This window comes from Scyliorhinus canicula, chromosome 10, assembly GCF_902713615.1.
Source record: "Scyliorhinus canicula chromosome 10, sScyCan1.1, whole genome shotgun sequence".
In the NCBI taxonomy this organism is placed as follows: Eukaryota; Metazoa; Chordata; class Chondrichthyes; order Carcharhiniformes; family Scyliorhinidae; genus Scyliorhinus; species Scyliorhinus canicula.
The window spans coordinates 94361526-94387184 of record NC_052155.1 but is presented as its reverse complement, the minus strand read 5'-3'; positions in this window follow the sequence as shown (position 1 = coordinate 94387184).

The window sequence follows — 25659 nt, the reverse complement described above, 5'->3', positions numbered from 1 at the left end:
AAACTTGTTAACATTTTAACTAATTTAGTTAATGACCCTTGCATGATTTTACACAAACCTGTTTACACAAATATCAGGTGGCATTCTCCGCTCCGACGGCAGAGTGTCGGCGCCGGCGCCAAAACGGGAGTGTTTTACTCCGCAGTCGGCACCCATTCCGGGACCCCATTCTGCGCCGTACAAGGGGGCCAGCAGGGGTGCGGCCTCGGAGTAACGTCGGAGACGTGGCGCAATATAATCGGCGCGCCGCCGCGTCTCGCGAGTGCACAGGCTGTCGATGGAGCAACATGGCACCATGCCGACAGCGCCCCGGTTCACTAACCACGACCTGGAGAAGTTCCTGGATGCCCACGAGGAGAGGGCGTCTGTACCCTGGACCCGGCCAGAGGGTCCCACCCAATGTGGCCCGGCATCTGTGGAGGGAGTTGGGCGTGGCCATCAGTGCCATTGCGTTGACACCCAGGGCTGGCGAGCAGTGCCGCAAAAAGCTCAATGACCGACTGAGAGCAGCCAGGGTGAGTACCCAGAAATGTGCCCATGGCACAAGTCCCCTTACCCGCCACATGTGTAACACCCACCTCCTCCCCAGGGGGACGGTACAACCACAGCCGTGACCCGCATGGCTGCAGCCACCCATGTATGCCGCGTTGGCCATGTGCCCTGTGCACCCATGCCAACATAGATCCAACTGCATGCATCGTACCACATAACAATGCTGTCATTTCCCCCGTCCGTCCCCCCACCCCAGGAGAAGAGCGCCCATAACCAGCGAGAGCGTGCCCGAACTGGAGGGGGTGAACCTGACTTGCGGCCCCTCACCATGCTCGAGCAGAGGGCACTGGACATAGCTGGTGCACCCGAGGACCGGGTGATTGCCCATGCCAAGTTCAGGAGCGGGCCACCAAGTGAGATCCCCCCCCCCCTGCCTGGCCCCTTCCCCCTCAGCACTCTCCCCTCAGCACTCTCCACCAGCCCTCTTCCCTCCCCTCAGCACACTACCCCCAGCACTCTCCTCTCAGCACTCTCCCTTCAGCCCTCTTCCCTCAGCACACTACCCCCAGCCGTTTCCCCTCAGCACTGTCCCCTCAGCACTCCCCACCCCCCCTACCCCGTACTGCGACCCACACTCCCCTCCACCTGCCTAACCATGATGGTGTATTGTGTGTCGCAGGGCCACACGGCACGCACCTGGCAGACACCGCCCGCATCCAGCGCCTGGACGGCTAGACGACGCAGACCAACCGGGCACACCTGGCAGACACCGTCCCCGACCAGCGCCTGGATTGCCAGCCGACGCAGATCAACTGGGCGCATCAGGCTTACACCGTCCCCGGCCAGCGCCTGGTTGGCCAGCCAACAGGGACTCTAGCAGCGACGGGGAAGGCGGCTCCAACAACAGCCCTCCGGCCCAGTCCAATGATGACACGCCGACCCAGGACACCAGCACACAGGAGACAGACTGGCACGGCACAACAACACAGGACACAGGCACACAGGGGATGGACAGGCACAACACCACGACACAGCACACCAACACACAGGGGACGGACAGGCACAACACCACGACACAGCACACCAACACACAGGGAACGGACAGGCACGACACCACGACACAGCACACCAACACACAGGGGACGGACAGGCACAACACCACGACACAGCACACCAACACACAGGGAACGGACAGGCACGACACCACGACACAGCACACCAACACACAGGGGACGGACAGGCACAACACCACGACACAGCACACCAACACACAGAGGATGGACAGGCACAACACCACGACACAGCACACCAACACACAGGGAACGGACAGGCACGACACCACGACACAGCACACCAACACACAGGGGACGGACAGGCACAACACCGCGACACAGCACACCAACACACAGGGGACGGACAGGCACAACACCACGACACAGCACACCAACACACAGGGGACGGACAGACACGACACCACGATACAGCACACCAACACACAGGGGATGGACAGACACGACACCACGACACAGCACACCAACACACAGGGGACGGACAGGCACAACACCACGACACAGCACACCAACACACAGAGGATGGACAGGCACGACACCATGATACAGCACACCAACACACAGGGGACGGACAGGCACAACACCACGACACAGCACACCAACACACAGGGGACGGACAGGCACAACACCACGACACAGCACACCAACACACAGGGGACGGACAGACATGAAAGAACACAGTGCGACACCACCACGAAGGGGACGAACATATGGGACATGGCACCCCAGGGTACCCCCGACCGCAGATCCAATGAAGACACCGAGGTTGCATCACAGCTGTCCCCTGCACCTTCCGCCACCGCAGATACTCTCACCTCGGTTGGCCATTTTAATCATGGGGCTTCTGGGATACTAACTGGTGCGCACCTCACAGCCGATCCGGTACAGCAGGTGGAGGTGGGAGCAGCCAAGGGGCTGGACAATCGGAGGGCAGCCCATCCCCAGCAAACACTTGCCACTCAGACGGGTCCCGGGTTCCTGGTGTTCTCCCGCCCACCCATAGACCCAATGCAGTCAGGGACCCAGGGGCATGATAGTGTGACAGCCGGTTTCCAGCACCTGCAGACGGAGGTTGAGGAGTGCATCCGCGTCCAGGAGCAGGAAATGGTGCCGGCCATGAGTGCCACACAGGCCAACACCGCACGGGTGGAATCCGCGGTGGAGACAATGGTGGCGACGGTGTCAGGCATGGGACTGGGTTTGCAGGGCCTGGGGCTATCTGGGCACGCGGCCTCCACGGCCCAGGACAGGACTGGTATCTCACGCCAGACAGGGATGGTGAACACCCTGAGCTCCATGGCTGCGAACGTCCAGACCCTGGTCGATACCAGCGCGGGCCTCCAGGACTGGCAGCGCCAGGTGATGGTGGTACCCTGGGTGCTGGATCCACTCGAACCCCCATCCCTTGGAGAGCCTTGGGGCCACCGGGCATCCTGAGGGAGGAGGGGGTGCTGGGGCCTGTTCCGGCTCCCCCTGCAGGGGGGGTCTCGGAACCCCGTGCCACTGCGGACTCCATCCCTACCATCCCTGGTGCATCTAGTGGGTAGCGGGCAGAACAGGGTGGCACCACGCCATCCGAATTGCCCGAGGTGTAGCCTGGCCCATCCAGGCCGGGCTGCCCCAGGAAACGGCCGCCAAAGGAGATAGGGCAGGCATCACAGGAGTCCACCTCCAGTTCTGCTGTACCATCTGGGGGAACACCAAGATGTAGACATTGTGGTAAACCAATGTATTGTATTGTACTGTTGTATTGTTACATGCCTGGGCTTGTCCCTGCGGGCTCCACCTGTGGCTCCTCCCCTCGGGCTCATGTAAAAAGGTGGCCAACCTCCAGCCCTGCCCTCATTCTGGGACCTGCTGCCAGCAACTGTCTTTAAGCTGATTAAAGCCACAGTTTTTCTCCCGACTCCTCGTCTGTCGTCAATTGATAGTACATCAATTTAATCAGCTTAAAATTTTCAGATGGATCTATCGCTAAAACCTGATCGCATGGAGCTGGACCCCCAAGCAGCCGACGCCACTGTTATGTTTGAACACTGGCTACGCTGCTTCGAATTGTACATCGAGTCCTCCGCCATCGCCGAAACCCATAAGCTGTGAATCCCCGGAAGAGCCCGCAAGTATTCCTTATCATCAGGGACGCTGACTCGTGCGAGGATGCGATAAAGCTGTTGAAAGGACAGTATGTTAAGGGAGTTAACGAGGTGTACGCTAGGTATCTCCTTAGCCACGAGGCGATAGCGCCCCGGAGAATCTCAAGCCGAATTTCTGCACGCATTGCGGGTACTCGGCCGGAATTGCAGTTGTAAGGCGGTAACTGCTGTCGAGCACACGGAGTTGCTGATCCAGGACGCCTATGTCGCAGGCATAAAATCGAATTACATCCGCCAGCACCTACTAGAAGGGGGCACACTCGACCTCCAAGAAACAGTACGGATTTCGGACTCATTAGAAGTGGCCTTCTGCAACTTGGATGCCTACACCGCCGACCACGCAGCACCCTTGTGGACGTCGTGGGCACCGCCATCACCTGACCCGGGGCCACCGCAAGCCTGTGCCGCGCAGCAACCTGCCAATCCCAGAGGCCCAAAATGCTACTTCTGTGGCCAGGGTAAGCACCCCAGGCAACGCTGCCCAGCGAGGAGCGTGATCTGCAATGGGTGCGGTAAAAAGGTCCATTTCTCTAAAGTCTGCCAGGCCCGACCTGTTTGTAAGCCCAGCAGCACTGCATGTAACTTGTGGGGGCCACCTTCTTCAAAATCACCCGCCACGTGCGACCCGCGGGGGCCGCCACCTTTGCCGCCATCTTCGACGCCACCCGCCACATACGACCCACGGGGGCTGCCATCTTTGATTCACCCCGCCGCCTCCCGGAACCCTTGTTCATCCGATTGGCCCCCCTACCTTCCGAAGATTGCCTCCATCACCCTCGACCAGTCTCGACCTCATCACCTCGCCAAATCCATGATGCCAGTCCGGATCAACAGGAAAATCTCCCTGGCTTCCTAATCTCATTCCGTGGAAGTCCGTGGGTACTGTGTTGCAACCCTTACAGTATGGGGCATTGAGTTCAAAGGGTTCAAACTTAACATCCTCCCACAACTCTGCACTGCCGTGCTACGAGGTCTTGACTTCCAGTGCCACCTCAAAAGTCTTACCCTGGAGTTCGATGGACCCCTGCCCCCCCTCACCGTCTGTAGCCTCTCAACGCTTAAAGTCGCCCCACCCCTGCTTTTAGCTAACTTCACCCCAGACTGTAAGCCCGTCGCCACTAGGAGCAGATAAAGGGACAAGGCCTTTATCAGGTCGGATAGCGACTACAGTGACTCCTGCTGGGAGGGATCATAGAGGCCAGTACTAGCCCCTGGAGAGCCCAAGTGGTGGTCGTCATAACTGGGGAGAAACACCGGATGGTCATCAACTACAGTCAGACCATCAACCAGTACACAGAGCTCGATGCGTACCCTCTTCCCCGCATATCTGACATGGTCAATCAGATTGCGAAGTACTGAGTCTTCTCCACCATCAACTTGAAGTCCGTGAACCACCAGCTCCCTATCCGCCCGGAGGACCGCCAATACACTGCCTTCGAGGCAGCTGGCCGCCTCTACCACTTCCTAGAGGTCCCCTTCGGTGTCACCATTGGGGTCTCGGTCTTCCAACGGGAGATGGACTGAATGGTTGGCCAGTACATGCTGCAGGCCACGTTCCCGTATCTGGATAATGTCACCATCTTGCGGCCATTACCAGCAGGACCATGACGCCAACCTCCAAAAATTCCTCCACACTGCCAAGCTCCTTAACCTCACAAAAAATAAGGAGAAATTCGTTTTCCGCACAACCCACCTAGCCATCCTTGGCCACGTTATGGAAAACAAAGTCCTAGGGCCCGACCGCGACCGCATGCGCCCCCTTCTGGAACTTCCCCTTCCCCACTGCCTCAAGGCCCTGAAGAGATGCCTGGGGATCTTCTCTTACTATGTGCAATGGGTCCCCAATTATGCGGACAAGGCCCGTCCACCCTTTTTACCCTGACGGCTGAGGCCCGCCTAGCCTTCAACCGCATCAAAGCAGATATTGCTAAAGCCGCAATGCACGCAATAGACGAGTCCGTCCCGTTCCAGGGGGAAAGCGATGCGTCCGACTTTGCCTTGGCCGCTACCCTCAACCAGGCGGCCAGACCCATGGCTTTCTTCTCCCGTACCCTCCAGGGCTCCGAAATTTGACACTCCTCCGTCGAAAAGGAAGCCCAAGCCATTGTGGAAGCTGTGTGACATTGGAGGTATTACCTGGCGGGCAGGCGATTCACTCTCCTCAATGACCAACGTTCGGTTGCCTTCATGTTCAATAACACACAGCGGGTCAAGATCAAGAATGACAAGATCCGAAGGTGGAGGCTCAAACTCTCCACCTATAGTTATGATATCTTGTATCGACCTGGGAAGCTCAATGGGCCCCCAGATGCCCTATCCCGCGGTACATGTGCCAGCGCACAAGTAGACCGTATTTGGGCCCTCCACAATGGCCTCTGTCACCCATGGGTCACCGGGTTCTTCCACTTTATCAAGTCCCGCAACCTGCCTTACTCCATCGAGGAGGTCAGGACCATGACTAGGGATTGCCAGGTCTGCGCGGAGTACAAACCACAATTCTATCGGCCAGACCGAGCACACCTGGTAAAGGCCTCCCGCCCCTTCGAGCGCCTCAGTGTCGATTTCAAAGGGCCCCTCCCCTCCACTGACCGTAATGTATACTTCCTCAACATCATTGATGTGTACTCCTGTTTCCCTTTCGCCATACCATGCCCTGACATGACCTCTGCCACAGTCATCAAGGCCCTGCATGGCCTCTTCACCTTGTTCGGTTTCCCCGCCTATATCCATTGTGATCGGGGTTCCTCTTTCATGAGTGATGAGATGCGTCAGTTCCTGCTTAGCAAGGGCATCGCCTCAAGCAGGACTACCAGCTACAACCCCTGGGGAAACGGACAGGTGGAGAGGGAGAACGTGATGATCTGGAAGGCCATCCTTCTTTGCCCTACGGTCTAGAAGTCTCCCTGTCCCCCGCTGGCAGGAGGTCCTTCCCGATGCACTCCACTCCATCCGGTCACTCCTGTGTACCGCCACCAATGTGACCCCCCATGAGAGGATGTTTGTTTTCCCCAGGATGTCCACCTCAGGGGTCTCGCTCCCATCCTGGCTGACAGTCCCAGGGCCCGTCCTCCTCTGGAAGCATGCGAGGAGCCATAAGTCGGATCCACTGGTCGAAAAGGTCCTTCTCCTCCATATTAACCCCCAATATGCCTACGTGGCACACCATGACGGGTGAGAGGACACAGTCTCCCTTCGGGATTTCGCACCCTCAGGTTCTCCAGTGACCATCACCACTACCCCCGACCCTACACCCCTAGGGGCTTTTCACAGTAACTTCATTGAAGCCTACTCGTGACAATAAGCGATTTTCATTTCATTTCATTTCATCTCCCCCCATTGCTACTCATCTACTATGAGACGCAGAAGACGACACGCTCCACGACATGCAGCCTTCAACACTTCATCCGACACCAATATCCACACCACAGCCGGGACTGAGTCGGTCACAGTGGAAAGTCAAATCCCCCGACAGACTCGATCTATAACTCAACCCGTCCACTTCAACCCCACCGGACTCTTTTTTTTAACAGGGGGTGAATGTGGTAAACCACTATATTGTATTGTATTGTATTGTACTGTTGCATTGTTACATGCCTGGACTTGTCCCTGCTGGCTCCGCCTGTGGCTCCTCCCCTCGGGCTCATGTATAAAGATGGCCAACCTCCAGCCCTGCCCTCATTCTGGGACAGGTTGCCAACAGGTGTTTTTAAGCTGATTAAAGCCAAAGTTTTTCTCCCAACTCCTCGTCTGGCGTCAATTGATGCTACATCAACTAGGGCCGGTAAGGCCAGAAAGATAGAAACTGATGAGTAAGTTGGCATGGGTGCAGGGCATAGAATAGTTAGATGGGCTAGGGAACATGTATAGGACGTCTGTTATTAAACACATTCCACACCTATGTGAGCTGCCTCTGTACTCTGTCCGATGCGGGCGGGGACTGTATGACAGTGTGTGTGAGGAGCGCTGCGATAGAAGTTGAGCTCCGGTGCATGTGACGTGCGGCCCTGCGCCCCCCCCATGGTTCTCCCATGCCAACCCGTCCCCAGCCATACGCCAGGGCAATGGGATGCAGGGTCCACCCAGATGGTGGATCTTGATGTGGCCATGAGTCAGACATTGTTGAACGATGTATGGCTCAGAGCCGATCGCATGGCAGGCTGTCATCATCCTCCATGCTTGTACCAGACCCGCTTACACCATCAACCGTTTGCCCCCATCCCATTGTGCCCCAGGTGAATGTGTCATGGAGGGGTCGTATGCATGCAGGTGATGTGGTGGTGTGGGTGGTGAGGGTGGTCGGTGGTCGGGGAGGTAAGGGTGGTCGGTGGTGGAGGAGGTGAGGGCGGTCGGTGGTGGGGGAGGTAAGGGTGGTCGGTGGTGGAGGAGGTGAGGGCGGTCGGTGGTGGGGGAGGTAAGGGTGGTCGGTGGTGGAGGAGGTGAGGGTGGTCGGTGGTCGGGGAGGTAAGGGTGGTCAGTGGTGGGGGAGGTAATGGTGGTCGGTGGTGGAGGAGGTAAGGGTGGTCGGTGGTGGAGGAAGTGAGGGTGGTCGATGGTCGGGGAGGTGAGGGTGGTCGGTGGTGGGGGAGGTGAGGGTGGTCGGTGGTGTGGGAGGTGAGGGTGGTCGGTGGTCGGGGAGGCGTGGGTGGTCGGTGGTGGGGGAGATGCCGAACTCTGCTGACTGTGCCCATGCCCATTACTGCTGACCCCCACCGTGGTCGCCAAAATGTGCAGCTACCAGCAACATCCGTGCCTGCTGGCCCAGCCAGCGGCGCTGAGCAGCCTCCTGTTGCCGTCCATCCCCCATGTTCCGTGCATCTGCTTCTCCCTCGCCATCCCCCTCATCTGGAGAAGAGTTCCCCTCATACTGACCGTCCTCCTCCTCCCTCTGCTGGGCTATGTTGTGCAAGACACGACCACGACGATGCGGCCGCCCCTCTCTAACGGGTACTGGAGGGTTCCCCCAGAGCGGTCCAGGCACCTGAAGCGCATCTTCAGCAGCCCAAAGCACCTCTCACCCACACTCCTGGTCGCTGCATGGACATCATTGTACCGGCGCACCGCATTGGTCTGTGGCCTCCGGATAGGCGTCATCAGCCACGACCGCAACGGATAACCCCTGTCGCCCCGCAACCAGCCCCGCAGGCTGGAGTAGTGTCCCTCAAACATGGCGGGGATAAACGATTGGGAGAGTCTAAAGGAGTCATGCACACTGCCAGGCTACCTGGCCCAGACGTGCAAGATCGTCATCCTGTGGTCACAGACCACCTGCACATCATTGAATATGTACCCTTCCTGTTCAGGGACATGACCCGTTCCTCCGACGTGGGCCGCGTGGCGATGTGCACTCCATCGATCACCCCCTGCACCATGGGTAACCGGGCAACAGCGGCGAAACCCGCTGCGCGGGCATCCTGGTGGTCGCAGTCCACAGGAAACTGTATGTACCAGTCCGCGATATCGTACAGCGCGTTGGTGATGGCCTGAACGCACCTGTGCACCAATGACTGGGAGATGCTGGACAGGTCCCCACTTGGTGACTGGAACGACCCCGTCGTGAAGCTGTTGAGGGCGACCGTCACCTTGACGGCCACTGGGAGGGCATGTTCACCCCTGGTCTCATGTGGGCGATGATCTCCCGGCTTCGCTGGAGTCTCCTCATGCACGCCCTGTCCGGGATGTCCACGAAGGACATGCGGGGCTGGTACACACGTCACATCGGAAGCCTCCGTGGCCGTGGCACACCCTCCTCCTCGTCATCGTTCTGCTGTGGCTCCCGCACAGCGTGGTGCTCCTCCTGTGCCTCTTGAGCGTGTGGCCGAGCGGCCTGGGTGGCTTGCATGTGCCCCACTGCAGCCCACTGCTCTAAAGCCGGCTCCGCCACATCCCTGTCATGCCCATTTTCCAGCTCCTACTGGGCCCCATGAAGGGCAGCAGCCCCTGCCACGGCTGCCAACAACGCTGGAAGATGGCTAAACATTGTACTGTCTGTAGGGGGTGGGATAGACAGGGTTTCAGCATTGGTATACACTCCTCCACAACCAGGTGCCATGGGAGACATGGTCGGCCCAGTTGCCAGCACGCGCCCACCCCTGCCCCCTCGGTGCCCTGAGACCTGTTGGCCGCCCCCTCTGTCAGGGCCACCGTCTGGTGGCAGTGCCCGCACCGGGGGGGCTCCCGTGTGTGCCGCCCTGGACATACCCGCTGGTGGGTGCCACCAGTTTGGCACACGTCAGGACATCCGGGCTGCCTACGCCGCAAAGCGAACGGGTTGGGTAGACAGCCGCGTGCCTGCCGTTATGGGGTCTGGCCATTGGATCCACCCTGCCATGGCGGGCCGTGGCTGCCCGCAGCCTTTGTTGCCCCCACCGCTCCTTTCCCACCCTCACCCCCGGATGTATGCCCCCCTGCCAACACCCCCGGATGTGTGGGCCCACCCCACCCCCCCCCAATATCCCGGATGTGTGCTCCCCCCCATCCCCGGCAGGCTCCCCCACACCGCCCGCAGACATGGCCGTGCCGCTCCCCCTCCCGGACTCCAAACCCCCAACGCCGTCAACCACCCCCCTCTCCCCCCGGGGCCCACTCCACGCCGTCACCTACTTGCTCCCGTAGCTTCAGCCAGCACGACTGGCTGACGCTGCATTATACCATGTTAGAACGGCGCCGGCTTGACATCCGGTCACGCCAGCGGGACTTCGGCCCATCCGGCCCAGGAGAATCCCTGCTCCAGCAGCGAATGGCCGCTGCGACCGTTTTCGGCGATTCTCCGAGCAGCCAGGTGCCATGCGCGGGCGCCCGTTTTGCCATGCATCGGAGAATGGCGTCCCGGCATCGGAGTGGCGTCACACCATTCACACGGCGCCGCGGTGATTCTCTGACCCAGTGGGAGGTTGAAGAATTCTGCCCCATGCTTTCAACTTTTGAATTTATTTAGAAATGTAAGATATGGAACCCCTTTTCTAACATGGCATCTGGGACTGTCCATGAAATATATCTCCTTTTTTTAAAAAGTTAATAAAAGGTTGCCTTAATAACATGAACTGAACATCATGATCCTCTGCAAATTTAAAAGTCATTACAGCAACAACAACTTTTATTCATATTGCGCCTTTAACACAGTAAAACATCTCAAGGTACTTCACATGTGTCCAATCACCAAAGCCTGGACACCGAACCATAAGAAAATGTTAAGATAGAAAACCCCACTCATCCCTCATTCGCTCCCCTTACTCACTCCAACACTCCTCCCTCACTCCTTCCCACACTCCCCCCTCGCCATCACTCTCTCTTCACCCGCACTCCCACTCACTCACCCCTCACTCTTGGTACACAGACAGGACAGTGGGGATGGTGTAGAATAGTGATTCCCCTATTGATGGCTGGGACAGTGGGGGTGGTATGGGTCAGTGAGTCCCCTATTGGTACACGGCTGGGACAGTAGGGGTGGGTGGGTTCGTGATTCCCTATTGGTACATGGCTGGGACAATGGGGGTGGTGTGGGCTACAGTTGCCCTATTGGTACACGGCTGGGAAAATGGGGGTGGTGTGGGCTACAGTTCCCCTATTGGTACACGGCTGGGATAGTGGGGGTGATAGCCATGATGTGGAGATGCTGGCATTGGACTGGGGTGAGCACAGTAAGAAGTCTTACAACAACAGGTTAAAATCCAACATGTTTGATCCAAACACTAGCTTTCGGAGCACTGCTCCTTCCACATCAGAAACAATCTGTCTTGCCCAACCCATGTCAATGCTACGACCAAGAAAGCACAAGAGAGCCTACATTTCCTCAGAAAACTAAGGAAATTCGGCATGTCCACATTGACTCTTACCCTTTTTTACAGATGCACCAATGAAAGCATCCTATTTGGCTGCATAGCAGCCCGGTATGGCAACTGCTCGGCTCAAGACCGGAAGAAACTACAGAGAGTCGTGAATACAGCCCAATGGACATTCGATGGACATCACACGAGCCCACCTTCCATCAGTTGACTTGGTCTACACCTCCCGCTGCCTTAGGAACGCGGGCAGCATAACCCCACCTGGGTTATTCTCTCTTCCGACCCCTTCCATCGGGCAGGAGATACAAGAGTCTGAGAACACGCACGAACAGATTCAAAAACAGCTTCTTCCCCGCTGTTACCAGACTCCTAAACGACCCTCTTATGGACTGAACTGATCCCTTTATGCGTCTTCTCTATTGTTGTAGCACTATAATCCACACGCTTCACCCGATGCCTATGTCTATGTATTTACATTGGGTATTTACTGTATGTCCTATGTTTTTCATGTATGGAGCATTCTGCCTGGACTGGATGCAGAACAATACTTTTCACTGTACCTCGGTACATGCGGCAATAAATCTAAATCTAAGTAAGAAACTAAACTGTTAACTTACAGATTCATCCATTCCAAATTTCATGTGTACTTCAACTTATCTGATTAGAGTTTCTGCAAGAAAAGAAAGGGTCTTTTGTTAAGATATACAAATCAGAATCAAATAATGTCATTAGACTCTCAACTGCACTAATAAAGTTGCTTCTACAAACTCCTCAATCTGCACACTAACCCTGGGTGGTTCGAGGCGTGGAGTTGCTATTGTTGCTTGTTCTGGGTGAGTGTGCTTAACACTCGATTTGGCTCTGTTTCGTTCGTTAGCTTTGGAGTCGCCAGGTATCGTTAAGATACCCCCACAAGTTTCAAGGTCAAGTTCAAAGCAATAAAACCATACACCAATTAGTAAGTTCAAACAAATGATTTATTATAATACAATTATAAACTACTCATGCACACGCTAAGATGACTAAACTATTCCTACCACTAAATAGACCAATACTTATCTGAATAAGGAACTGCCGGATCAGGGGACAAGGCCTCTTGCTCTGCACTGGGTCCGCAGACTTCAGGTTGGTACGGGTTAAAAGGGGTCAGGAGTGTCTATCTCTGGTAGCGATCATTGTGAGACACTTACTTGCTGGTGGCTGCTGTCCGAACCTCTCCTCTCTCTCGGTCAAGGTCTTCTTCGGTAAAGGCTGGTCGAGAGGGCTGGTCAAGAGAGGAGGGCTGGTCAAGAAGAACAAACTAAGTTTGGGACCTGTCTTTTATAGGTCCCAGGGCTTCGCGCCCTTTTGGGCGGACCCTCTATCTGCTGGGGATCGATTGGGTCTCTTCCCAATCGATTTGTTTGAATCCCCCCCAATACTGAGGCTGTCCCTCGGCTACTGGGCGGGTCTTCAGGTGCTCTGTCTTCGAACCCCGCTGGTGCCAGGGTGTCTGGTTTCCCATACAATGTTGCAATCAGTTCCCCATTTGTGTCCTTTGTCTCTGGGATTGTTCCATTACTATGCTAACTGTCCTGGAGATTGCCTCATTAGTATGCGGAATGTTCGTTTCGGTGCTGTCTGCTCTCTTAGCAGACAGAATACGCATTGGCTTGGTGCAGCCTGCTTGTGCTGCAAACATTGTCCATTTTAACCTGCAAGCTTTGCGTTCCTCCATTTTGTATTGAGGGAATGGCCAACTTCGGTGGCTCCACTATTAAAAGGAATCTTTGGCTGCCATCAGGAAAAAACTCAGCACGCATTCATTTCTATTGCTATCAGATCTGTATTTTGAGCTTAAAGGCTTCCAATATTTCATTTCCTATCTATTGTAAGTGCTGCAAAACTTTCTCTGCTGCTCCAGATTACTCTCATGCATCCATCGCTCCTCTTTAAAGTGTTACTATACAACCAGCAATATTGGTCACTGTGGTGGGCTATATTAGGGGTGTCGCGGTACCTGGGTGGGATGTACCTTATACTGTAGTATGAATGGTAGAACCTGCCTGCTGGTTCCACCCAGCAGGCGGAGCATAAGATTCTGTCTTCCACCCACAGCAGTCATTCTGTACCGGAGCTGCTGGGGTAACTACTTGTTCATTAAAGCCTTCAATTGGACTACAATCTCGCTTCAGTAGTGATTGATCGTGCATCAGTCACCTCATTGGGGGCGGGAAATGTAAGAAAATTGTGATTTATTTACAAACTTAGACTGGGTAAGGAAGGCACTTCTCCTTTTCTAAATAACATTTAATAGTGAACCAGTTGGGTTTTATTGACAATCGAATCGCTTCATGGTCACTTTAACTGGTAGCAGCTTTCTATTTCGTAGAACCATCAAATTTACAATTTTGAAGGAGGCCATTCGGCCCATTGAGTCTGCACCGGAAACTGTGATTCTCTGACCGATCGGCGAACGCGATTTCAGCGTCGGCGACCGGAGAATCCCGCCCCCCAGTGTTTCAAACAGAATTCAAATGTTCATACTACCATGGTGGGGTTTGAACCTATTCTCTGGATTATTAATCCAGGCCCATGGGTAGACAGGTATGTTACACTCCCCTGATAAGTATGCAAAAACTCAGAAGTCATCGATGCAGTCGCTGAATATCAAGATTTTATATTTAAAGCTTGAGGTTCTTTTAAGTAAAGGTTTTGTTGATTGCCTAGTGATTTTGTTAGAAGATTAGTGGTTCTGGATCATTCCCATTTTAAACATTTCTTATTGTACCGATGCTACAAACTGTTATCAGATTGACCCGTGCCCTAACACAAACACAGCCACTATCAGGAACAGACAGACTATAATCTGGCAACAATGTTACAAGACAAAAATAAACACAATGTGCATGGAATATTAACAAACACAAAACATTGCAATATATTTTAGCGCTAACTTCTTCAGAGATTTTCATGTGGCATTAGAAAGAACACTTTTATTCAACACTGTCATTAGAACATTAAAGCGGTGACAATAACTTTAAAAATTACTCCTTGCTTCATGTAGTCAAGGTTAAGATTACCATTTAAGGAGTTGAAACCAACCTCTGCCGTACAGCAAGTACATAACATTTTTTTGCAGTGATAAAGCCCAGGAAGGAAGTTATGAGAGGTCAGGAAGGAAGTACTATCGGGCCTGACAAGGGAGCAGCATGGTTTGGGAACCTAAAATTCTATTCTGCTTTTAGACCAATTGCTAACCTATGGAATCTAAGATTTCAATTTGTAAAGTTTATGAAGATCGTACAGGAAAGTCTTGTTACAAGTAATCAATTCAAATATTATATTAGATAATACTCAAGGATGAATCTGTAAAGTCCTCTGGACACTATCACTTGTGTGTAGGAAAACTCGTCGAGAGCAATTCAAAGTGACCCTGGACTTTCTGGGGGAAACGGCTGTAATACCAAACATGTGATATGTTCTGCTGCAGCTGAGGCTGCCTGGCCTCATTCTTGGTGGCAAGCTTCCAAATGTCACCTGTTTCCCAGCACTGGGCATGATGGGAAGGAACCTAAAAGCGCCTGGCAATGCAAAAATAAAACAATCTCAGCAGTTTCACTTTGGTCTCAACCTTGTCCCATGGATAGTTTGGAAATAATATTGGGGAAACAGAAAGTTAAAAAGGGGGCAACCAATGTTACAGTATTTATTTGATTCAATGTTTCACTGATTCATAATTGGACAGAATACCTTGAATACACCCATTTTTGGCACTAATATATGCTTGAGAACTAGTTTGTAATGTTGATTGAAAAATTATTTTTGTGTGTGCACTGGTTATCCTTAAGAAGAAATAAGTATATATATTCAACCAGACAACAATTATTAATTGGCATATCTTCCAAACTTTTCATTCCTTTGCCATTTACATAAAGTAGGCTGTGTTCGTCTGTCAAAAGCAATTGTTTACTTCATGATCTTTTCCTGTTCTGAGATATGGCTGATTTCCCCCCCCCCCTTCCTATAGACAATGTCACTGAGGTCAGTTGATGGGCCTCAACTGCTGAGATATGCAAACTCAGCACTAACTTTCCATGATTTTTCTGCATAAAATTTTCTCAATAAGTATAAAAAGTGGAGGTATAGAGAAGACTGCGGGCTGCTGTTTGCATCTTTTGTTCAATATAAAAAGAGGTATCAGGAAGTGAAGAACAAATAGAGTACTGAAAATGATGCGGAGAAAACACTGAGAACCCAGGAACACAGTAATGTTCAAATCTGCAAAACAAAAGCTGCTGAAAAGGACAATGGTGAACAGACAAAGGCTACAAGTAAATTGCAGTCTAAGTAACATTGATACAGAAAATGTTTCACTCCCATCTCCAATCGAATTAAAAAGTGATGCATGGCAAAATTAGCATCTCCCGCTTACAATGGTAAAACCATGAGATTACCCCAGACCAAATTAACACTGCTGAGGAGGGATTACCACGAAGTTCATACCAGGCTAAATCTAACAGACGAGCAAAGACAACAGTCAGCATAAATTTTGAACACCTTGAACACACATTTGAACCCCAAGTGAATGTTACATATGAAAATTATGGGGGACAATATTGAGCCCACATTTTCCACCCGTGAGAAATTCGGTGCGGGCTCAAAATCAAGAGAGAATTGAAAAATGTATGATTGACTTTTGGAATTTTCACCCCTCCCCACTGGTGGAGTAGTGGAAATAGTGCCGCGGAGCCCAGGAACTTCACTTTAATACATTAGCATGACATTAGTGAGCACTTTCTCCAGATCTACTCCCCATAAGTGATCACACCAGCGTCGTATACAACAGCTTTGGCCAGGCATGAGGCAGTCAAGGAGTTCCCTGGAGGAGTGAAGACATATAGCCCCTTCAATGGGGTAGAGGGACATGCCCAGGCAGTGCCCTGGTATTGCCCCTGGCATGGGTTGGCACCTCCAGGTTGGCAGTACCAGGTTGGTACTGCCAGATTGACAGGTTGGCAGTGACAACCTAGGGGTCAGTGCGAGGGGCATACCCTAGTGGGAGCCTCATGTGCGGGTGCCTACATGTGTCGTGGTGGGGAGGAGAGCGGTCATTGTAGGGAGTGGGTTGCCGGCAATATATGCCGGGGTGATGGGAGATGCTGGTGTTAAATGTCAGACGGGGGTGGGGTAGGAGGATTTGCTGGCAATAAATTTCAGGTAGGGAGATACTGCCAGTCATGAGTGTCAGAGGGGGCGGGGTGGGAGAGCCACCGTGGTTTCCATGTTGAGGACTGTTAAATTGGAGGGTTGATCGGGGCACCATCTTAAAAAGTTACCTGCTCTAGGAGGCCCTGCCCCATCCCGCCAGAGTGACAGCCGAAACCACACCCACACACTCTTTTGGAAAGGAGGCTCACAATTCCATTGAGAACTGTTGGCGGGATTTGCATTGTTTTTTCACCAGAACTGACACTGCCATTTTTTGGTAGGATTCCGCCCAAGATGTTCAACACTAGCAGTGTGATATAACTAAAGAAAATAAGAGTCCATTCTGGGGGGGATTGACAGGGTCATTTCTGAACAGACAGACACGATACCCGGACCCCTCCCCAACTCACCTATACGCAGGTCCTCGGGGTCCCCTGCACCATACCTCACACAGGTAGGGCATCTCCGGGCCCGATACTCGGTGTGGACAAAATGCCGCGTGACACCATGGCACTGCTAGCCTGGTAACCTGGCAGCGCCACCTAGGAACCCTGATAGCGCCAGGCTGGCACTCGGGTAGCACTACCAGAGTGTCAGGGTGGCACTGCCAAGGTACCTAGGTGGCATCAGCAGTGCCAGAGTGCCACTCTGCCTGGAGGCAGACCACCCGGGAGACCACCCCCTAGGTGCCATACTACCTGGGGACCAGTACTGAACGGCACCCAGCTGGGATCACCGCAACGAAGCCAGTAGATGCTGCGTGGCTGTTCGATCTGGCGTCAGCACAGCTACGTGAGTTCTTAAATTCACTTAGCCATGCGAGACTGGGCCCCGCCCATTGTGGGCTGGATCCAGATCATGACGTCTCCCGATTAGATCTCTGGCGGCGTAGCGGCCATCGAGAGTGCTGGGAGAGGTTTCTCCCAGGATCTACCGGCCGTGTCGCACCCTGGTTCTAGCGTGATGTGGCTGGTAAATCGCACCCTAGAGCTCAGAGTGAAGACGAGACCATTGAACGGGACATGATAGCAGTAGCGCAGAATCATGTGAATTTGGGAGCTTAAAAGTGAACCACTGTACACCTGTATTAGGGATGTAAGGTAGGACCTGTACTACAGGTTCGCCGCTAGCCCCTGCCGGCTGGCTCCGCCCACTAGGAGCTGTATGAATATGCACGTCCTCCATTGATCTGCCATTTCGCCTGCTGCAGCAGGCGGCCATGCATCTGACTGCAATAAAGCCACAGTTGTACCCAATCTGAGTCTTTGTGCAATTGATCGTGCATCAATTTATTGCAGTCAGATTTTCAACAAGATGGATATCAGAATCAAATCAGATCTCCTGCAGCTGGATCTGCACTCGCCCGATGCCAGAAAGGACTTTAATCACTGGCTAGCTTGCTTCGAGACTTACATCAACGCAGTGGCCCCCACACTGACGGAGGCTCAGAAGATACAGGTCCTGTATTCCAGGTTGAGCTCAAGCGTGTTCCCGTTGATCCAGGATGCCCCAAATTACGCGGAAGCCATGGCACTCCTAAAAGAGAACTATGCGCAGAAAGCGAACGCGCTCTTCGCCAGGCACGTACTCGCCACTCGCTCTCAACTCCCTGGTGAGTCCATCGAAGACTTCTGGCGGTCCCTAATCCCACTCGTCCGGGACTGTGACTGTCAGACCGTTAGGGCCACCGGACAATCTAATCTCATGCGTGATGCGTTTGTAACAGGGATTGGGTCGGACCTCATCCAACAATGACTGCTGGAAGGGACCACACTCGACCTAGCGGATAAAAAACATTAGCGCTCTCCATGACGTTCGCCTCCCGTAATGTTCAGCCCTACCCCTCTTGCCGCGCGGCCCACCTCTCCTATCCCTCCTGGACCCCGCAAAATGACCCCCCCCAGCTGGGGCCCTGCCTAGCCAATATGCCTGTGCCGCACGGCAAGCCGTGCACCCCGTGGGTCCCCGCTGCTACTTCTGCGGCCAACAGAAGCACCCTCACCAACGCTGCCCGGCCCGCACCGCCACTTGCAAATCTTGTAACAAAAGGGCCACTTCGCCGCAGTGTGCCAGGCCCACGCTATCGTCCTCTCCCCCCTGCCAAATGCACAATGGGCGCCGCCATCTTCTCCTCCCGGGGCCACATGAGGCCAGCGGGCGCCGCCATCTTCCCCCCCCCCCTCGGGGGCCACAAGCGGCCAGTGGGCGCCGCCATCTCCTCCCCCTCAGTCCACGTGCGGCCCATGGGCGCCGCCACCTTGTCCAGCGCCACTAACGTGCGACCCATGTGCGCCGCCAAGTTGTCCCGCCCCTGCAATGTTCCTGCCGCCATTTTGTTCCCCGCAGGACCTCGGGACGCCGCCATCCTGTCTCCCCCACTGGGCAGGAATTCCAACGACATTCCATGACCTGGGCCACCAATGCTCTCCGTCTGAAACTTCTGACGATCATCCGCAGCTCGCCTCGATGACGCTGGACCAGTCTCGTCCACACAACCTGGGGCCACCACTTCGACAATGGTGAAAATCAACGGCCACGTGACCTCTTGCCTGCTGGACTCCGGGAGCTCCGAAAGCTTCATACACCCGGATACAGTAAGGCGCTGCTCCCTCACGGTCCACCCCGCCAATCAAAGGATCTCCCTGGCCTCCAGATCCCACTCTGTCCCGATCCAAGGGTTCTGCACGGTCACTCTCACAGTCCAGGGCGTAGAATTCAGTGCTTTCCGTCTCTATGTCCTTCCTAATTTCTGCGCTACACTATTGTTGGGCCTGGAATTTCAGTGCAATCGCCAGAGCCTCACCCTCAAATTCAGCGGGCCCATACCTCCACTCACCTTTTGCGGCCTCGCGACCCTAAAGGTTGACCCTCCCTCCCTCTTAGCCAATCTAACTTCGGATTGCAAATCCATTGCCGCCAGGAGCAGACGGTACAGCGCCCAGGAAAAGGCCTTCATCAGATCCGAGGTCCAGCGGCTGCTTCGGGAGGGTATCATCGAGGCCAGCAACAGCCCCTGGAGAGCCCAGGTGATAGTAGTTAAAACTGGGGAGAAACACAGAATAGTCGTGGACTACAGCCAGACCATCAATCGGTACACACGGCTCGACGCGTACCCCCTCCCACGCATATCTGATATGGTCAATCAGATTGCGCAGTACCGGGTCTTCTCAACAATTGACCTGAAATCCACCTACCACCAGCTCCCTATCCGTAAATCGGACCATTCATACACTGCCTTCGAGGCGGACGGTCGGCTCTATCACTTTCTTAGGGTTCCCTTTGGCTTCACTAGCGGGGTCTCGGTCTTCCAAAGGGAGATGGACTGAATGGTCAACCGGTTCGGTTTGCGGGCCTCGTTTCCGTACTTAGATAATGTCACCATCTGCGGCCAAGACCAGCAGGACCACGATGCCAACCTCGCTAAATCCCTCCACACCGCCACTCTTCTCAACCTTACGTATAATAAAGAGAAATGTGTGTTCAATATGACCCACTTAGCCATCCTCGGCTATGTAGTCCAGAACGGACTTCTGGGGCCCAATCCCGACCGCATGCGCCCCCTCATGGAGCTTCCCCTCCCCCACTGCCCCAAGGCCCTCAAATGCTGCCTGGGGTTCTTTTCGTACTACCCCCAGTGGGTCCCAAACTATGTGGACAAGGCCCGACCACTCATACAGTCCACTCCTTTTCCCCTCACGGCCGAGGCACAACAGGCCTTCGCCCGTATCAGAGCAGACATAGCCAAGGCCGAGATGCACGCAGTAGACAAGACACTGCCCTTCCAAGTAGAAAGCGACGCTTCAGATGTCGCCCTTGCCGCCACTCTAAATCAGGCAGGCAGACCCGTGGCATTCTTTTCCCGCATCCTTCATGCCTCTGAAATTCAGCACTTATCCGTCGAAAAAGAGGCCCAGGCCATCGTTGAAGCTGTGCGGCATTGGAGGCATTACCTGGCCAGCAGGAGATTCACTCTCCTCACTGACCAACGGTCGGTAGCCTTCATGTTCAATAACACACAGCGGGGCAAGATCAAAAACGATTAAATCTTGCAGTGGAGAATCGAGCCCTCCACCTATAATTACGAGATTTTGTATCGCACCGGCAAGCTCAACGCGCCCCCAGACGCCCTCTCCCGAGGTACATGTGCCAGCGCACAAGTAGACCAACTCCGGGCCCTGCACGACAGCCTTTGTCACCCGGGGGTCACATGACTGTACCACCTCGTCAAAGCTCGCAACCTGCCCTACTACGTCGAGGAAGTATGGACAGTCACCAGAGACTGCCAGGTCTGTGCGGACTGCAAGCCGCACTTCTACCGGCCGGACCGTGCGCGCCTGGTGAAGGCCTCCCGCCCCTTTGAACGCCTCAGTGCGGATTTCAAAGGGCCCCTCCCCTCCACTGACCACAACACGTATATTCTCAGTGTGGTCGATGAGTACTCCAGATTCCCCTTCACCATCCCATGCCCCGATATGATGTCTGCCACCGTCATCAAGGCCCTCAACACAATCTTCGCTCTGTTCGGTTTTTACCGCCTACATCCACAGTGACAGGGGATCCTCATTCATGAGTGATGAGCTGCGTCAGTTCCTGCTCAGCAGGGGTATCGCCTCCAGCAGGACGACCAGCTACAACCCCCGGGGAAATGGGCAGGCAGAGAGGGAGAACGGGTGTGGAGGGCCGTCCAGCTGGCCCTATCAGGAGGTCCTCCCTGATGCACGACACTCCATCCGGTCACTACTGTGCACCGCGACAAATAACACAACCCATGAACGTCTTCTTACCTTCCCCAGGAAGTCCACATCCGGGGTGTCGCTCCCAACTTGGCTCGCAGCTCCAAGACAGGTCCTGCTCCGTAGGCACATCCGACTTCACAAGGCGGACCCCTTGGTGGACAGGGTACACTTGCTCCACGCCAACCCCCAGTATGCCAAGATACTGTCTCCCTCAAGGACCTGGCACCGTCAGGTTCCAACTAAATACACTTCCCCACCCATGTGCCACCCTCCCCTCCCCCGGCGCTCCCAACATTAACCCCATCAGGTCCATCCCTCCTTCCCCTGCCCACGCAAGAGGATGAAGAAGATTTTGGCACGCACCCGGGGTCATCTGACAGCAGGCCAGCACCAGCACTGCCAGCACCGCGTCGGTGACACCAGCACCGACATCACTGCCACCGTTACGTCGCTCCCAGTGAATCGTCAAAGCACCGGATCGACTGAATCTCTAATGGCCACTGGACCATCAAAATGGACATTTATTTCCTCCCCCACTTATTTTCTAAGACACTGTACATAATTCACAACATTGTATCTAGTTCCACACCACCCCCCGCCGGACTTACTTTTAACAGGGGGTGAATGTGGTGAACCACTGTACCCCTGTATTAGGGGATGTAAGGTAGGACCTGTACTACAGGTTCGCCGGTAGCCCCTGCCAGCTGGCTCCGCCCATTAGGAACTGTATAAATATGCGTGTCCTCCATTGATCTGCCATTTCGCCAGCTGCAGCAGGAGGCCACACATCTGACTGCGATAAAGCCACAATCTGAGTCTTTGTGCAATTGATCGTGCAGCAAGTATCTGATTAAAAAATAAGCCGTTTTAGGCGTGCAAGAGACCCCTTGGTGAGAGCAAGTCTCCTGAAAGATGAGTAACTGATAGTAAGAAAAGTGGCAGATATGTACGTGTCAAAATGTTGTGAAACAACAGCTAGAGCATATGTATGGAAGAGCAGACCAGGAGATACATAATTCACGGAGACTGCTCAGAGCAATAACAGACAAAGGGTAGGATGCAAATACTGTGGAGGATGGCATACAAAGGAAAAGAAGGATTGCTTAGCATGAGGAAAGCAATATTTCAACTGCAAGAAGCAGAATAATTTTGCATTCAAGTATTTGACTAGAAAGAAGCCTATGCAGGATGCCATGAGAGAGATATCAGCAGATGAGTCTGATGAAGAATTATACATGACACAACAGATTGCTTTAGTCAAGTCTATAAGAGACAAATGGTTTGTGACTGTTACAGTGATGACTTCGGAAGGAAAGTATCAAGGAGCCAAGTAGCGTCATATAGACAGGTGTGTCATGCAACATGGTGACCTTCTCAAAGCTGTGTGAAGTGACTCAATATGAAGATCCGAAAACAAAGCATTCGAAAGTAAATTTGAAGCTGGAACAAGATTCATACTGAGATGAGAAATTAATCTGACTGCCCAACGCAACGGCAAAAAGGAAGATCTTGAGTTCCAGATTCAAGGTGGGATACAATGGCCATTCATCTCAGCTGGAGGAAGTCTAAAGCTTGAGCTGGTAACTCTGAATGTGCCGACAAAGAAAGAGCAACAAAAGGAAGACCCCAGGGAAAAGACATAAAAAGAACCCAGAGAGAAGGAAGCAAAAGACTCCAGAGAGAATGGGACAACATTCAAGTAAACCACAAGATGATTGCAGACCACGTATGTGCACTGAAACGCATGAGTTGAAGGTAAATAACTCAGTTATAAAGGAAAATGTTGACATCAGGGCTGAACTAGAATGTTTAAAGGGCAAGATTCCAGCTGAGTATATTGCGTTGAAAATGTACGATAAGCTGAAGTCTTAGCTTGTGAGATAGGAAGAAATAAATTTCAATAATGACAAAAAGATACTGGGGGAAAGAATGATCAACAATTCCACAGTTGACAACTCAAAATGGGAGTTGAAAAACTCAACCAGATATATAGGGGATATATACATTCAACTAGTGGAGATGCTCCTTCACTGCAATTGACCAGTCAGGGAGGAGGGGCTTCACCAGTTGTACTGAGTACAGAACTAGCATTAATCCCAGAGGTCCCTGTGTCCCGAACAACTCAATGGAACAATATCAGTGACAAAGGCAATAAATGCCGCGGGAACCGCACTCTTCAGACAAGGAGTATCACCCAGACATACGGTCAACGTGTACATGGATGATTAAGAGATTGCACAATTTAAAGATGACAGCACAAAAGCTCAGGTCCCACCCACTGTGGCAATTGTAGTGAGTGGGACGGACAATTTAATGGGCCATTAAAAGATCCTTTGGCCTTGGGCGGGAATTTCTGATCCCTGGGTGGGTGGGTCTGGAAATTCCCCCCCTGTGGTTGCAATTCATGTGCAGTAACTGACTAGTAGAACAAACAGTTGGTAACGCATGAAAACAGGTAAATGATTTGGGTAACTCATAGCTACACAGGATTGTGCATGCAAATATTTTGTTTGCTGGGGAAAGGGGGATGTTTGTATCCTTTGGTTAATTTGAAATGGGGGATGTTTGGGTTTTGAAATGTAACCAGTTTGATTGACATATCTAGCTTTCTACAATATGTGCCTATGCTATGAGGCTGCCTCTGGAAGCAGACATCTTAAGATTAGTTCATTAATGCTTCTCACTGAGACAAGGCACTGATGAAGACTGCTGTTCTTACATGTGAATCAGCTATAAAGCTGAGAGTGTAACATAAAATCTTATTTAGTATTGATGGGAATAGGTGGGTTCTACTGTCCTTCTTGAATTGCGGTGTTCCTTGCAGGCCATTTCAAGGAGAAATTAAGAATGAATCACAGGATTGCAGTCACGTAAAGGCCAGACAAGATGAGGATTGTGTTTCCTTACATAAAGGATATTGGTGAACCAATTAGATTTTTACATTAAACCAACAATACCATTGTTACTTTTACTGATTTATGAATTAAAATTCTCAATCTATATAAATATAAAATATATCTCACAGATATATATATAATATCATGTTGGTAGTTCATGTCTAATATGCAATTGTGCAAATAAATTAAAATTAAAAGCGTTAAGATTTTCGATATGGTCTAAAATCATGTTTGTGATAACTGAAATGAGATGCCCTACCTCAGGTTAAACTTCAAACCTAAATTACAGACTGACCGTTAACTGACCCTTTCCTCCACAGTCATTGAACTCTACAAAAATCTTTTACTTTTAAGTATTTGTTTGAATATTCAATGGTGTTTGCACCTTTTAATTCATTAATCCAAAGGAGAGAATTAAAAAAGGAGCTTCAAATCAAAACAATTAGTGGAGAGTTTTATTATGCTTTGCTTTGCAAGTGTTTGACTTGATGAAGACATATATTCTGAAGTAAAGTTCCTTTTGCAGGTTTCCTGTTCTGATTCAACAATGGGAGCTATTCCAGCATTCATTCCAGATAACTGCTGCAAATTCAAACTTGCCAGTGTAATATTCTATGCCACGTTTGGATAGGTATAAAATCCACTCCCTCCACAGCCATTCCACAGGCCCCTATCCCACCACCACCTACCCATCAATCCCACCCATTGCTCTACCCCACACCCAACCCTACACCTCCATTCTCCAACCTTGGCTGCTCCAGTGAACAAAGAAAATCAATTTCCTTGCTTTTGGATTGGAGGTTTCAGATTTTGGTTTCAGATGAAAGAAATTATTGGAACTACTACAAAATGTATCCATGCAGTGAGATAAAAGGTCAGAACAGCTTTCTTTCTGGACTTGGGTGAGATTTGACGGCCTTGGCTGAGCTTGAGTCAGACCAAAATGAGAAAGTCCCCCAAAGTTGTTTGTTCAACCTTCAAATTTGCAGATTTCCTGAATGAAATGCTGCATTCTAATGTTCCAAATATATTTGGATTCAACTGTTGCATAAATTAAATACTTCCAAGGATTTCACTGTTGCTCAGCATCCATTCAGAGTAAGTAGCTGAACAATTGATGCCGGAAATTTGGCACTAAACATTTAGTTGCTTGTTTCCATGGGGTTGGGGGTTGTTATTCCTGACCTGCACATGCTAGTTCCATTGGAGGTGGGCAGCATGCAACTTTGAGGCCACCGCCGCATTTATAGCAGATTGAGCCAAGTAGTTTCCATGTTGCCAGCTGTCTTTGTGCTCACCAAGGTTCAAACAGCATTATACTGATAGCATTTGGTGCATTC